The sequence below is a fragment of the Nycticebus coucang genome, chromosome 3 (genome assembly GCF_027406575.1).
Source record: "Nycticebus coucang isolate mNycCou1 chromosome 3, mNycCou1.pri, whole genome shotgun sequence".
In the NCBI taxonomy this organism is placed as follows: domain Eukaryota; kingdom Metazoa; phylum Chordata; class Mammalia; order Primates; family Lorisidae; genus Nycticebus; species Nycticebus coucang.
Window position 1 is genome coordinate 148,816,149 of NC_069782.1, and position 1,631 is coordinate 148,817,779.

The 1,631-nt window shown below is 46.8% G+C and overlaps 1 pseudogene; it reads right to left on the reverse strand.

Moving 5' to 3' along the window:
- Positions 1 to 426: 426 nt before the first annotated feature.
- On the reverse strand, positions 427 to 913 carry LOC128581141 (prothymosin alpha-like; annotated as a pseudogene).
- Between the last annotated feature and the right edge of the window lie 718 nt (positions 914 to 1,631).

Below are 1,631 nucleotides of genomic sequence, written 5' to 3' on the forward strand. Positions count from 1 at the left end.
AACAACACAAAACAAAAAACAGTAACTTCATAGACCAAAAAAAGGGAAAAAAGAAGCCTTTTATCTTTGACTTTTTTCACCATCTCATACAAACCAACTACTTACAGACTAGCTAAGTACATACATAAAAAAGTTACTGGAATGCTTGGAATAAGTTTTTTTTGTTGTTTTTGCTTTTTTATTTTTTTAAACAAGGTCTTTTTTCTCGTTTGAGATTATAATGAACACGGTCACCTCACAAGTCAAGTCAGAAGGACAGAGACTGCTCTGAAGGCTGCTTTGGCCATCCGATCGTTAAAAGTGGCTGACCCCTAACCATATGTACAGAAGCATAAAATGTAAATAAAAAATACAAATTTCTGTTTTAAAGTAGTTAAAAAAAAAAAAAGCAGGAAGTTTTGGTTCTTTTTTGCAATTCTCCTGGTTTTACTTGGGCAGTGAAGAGCGCGTGTGGCCTGTGGGTGGCCTTGGCTGTGGGGGGCGGGCGGGCCTCTCCAAGGTGACCGCGGTTAGATTCTGGGACGGCAAGTGGAGGGTAAAAAGGTCACGGTGCCCTTTTTTGTCTTTTTTAGTTTACCTTTTCCTTTTTTGCTGTCTTGTCATCCCCATCGGTCTTCTGCTTCTTGGTATCAACATCGTCTTCCTCTTCAGCTGCCGGTCTGCCCAGGGTGGCCTCGGCTTCCTCATCTTCATCTCCGTCCTCTTCTCCACCGTCACCTTCCTCCTCTGCCTCCCCACCTCCATCCTCGCCTTTCTCTCCCTCATTGTCAGCCTCCTGCTCCCCATTTTTATCACTGGTGTTCCCGTCTGCAGGGGCATCTCTTCCAGTCTCTGCCTCGTCCACATCTCCCTTCTCCTCCTTTCAGTCCCTGGTGGCGATCTCCGAGCTGGTGTCCACCACTGCATCTGACATAGGGGGGCATGTCGGTGATGCCATGCAGGGGATGGGAAAGAAAGCAAGACTTCGGGGACTCTGGGATAAAACTGTCAGAGTCTGCAGTGGCGGAGGAGGAGTATGAGGAGGTGGCTGCGACCAGAAGGAAGCCGGACCCAGGAGCAATGGAAAGATGGCTTTTCAGAGCCGCCAGTGGGGGACTCAGATTAATTTTTAGACTGGCACATAGGGCTCAGGGACACCCTTTACTTACATTTATTGTTTAACCATTTATTACAAAAGCTCTTGAGTCAGGAATAGCCAGATGGAAAAGACACCTGGGCAAGGGGTGGGAATGGGCGTGGAGCTTCCATGCCCTTTCCAAGGGTGGGGTGCCACCCTCCCAGCACCTCCATGTGCTCAGTAAATTAGAAAGTCTCTGAGCCTTATAGTTCAGGAATTTTTATGGGAGCTTCATCACCTTAGAATGATTGGTTATTAACTGAAGCTCCAGCCTCTCTTTCCTTCCTGGAGATAGGGTGCAGCTGAAAGTTCCAGTCTTCTGTCCATGGTTTGGTCCTTTTGGTGACCAGAGCCTACCCAGAAGCTAACAAACGTCTCCTCATTAGAAGGAAAAATGCTCCTGTCACCTAGGAAATTACAAGGGATTAGAAGCTCTGTTCCAGGAACTGGAGACAAAGAGCAAAATACTGTATACAGAGGGTGCAGGCAGAATGGGGACCGAAAACTCCATTCT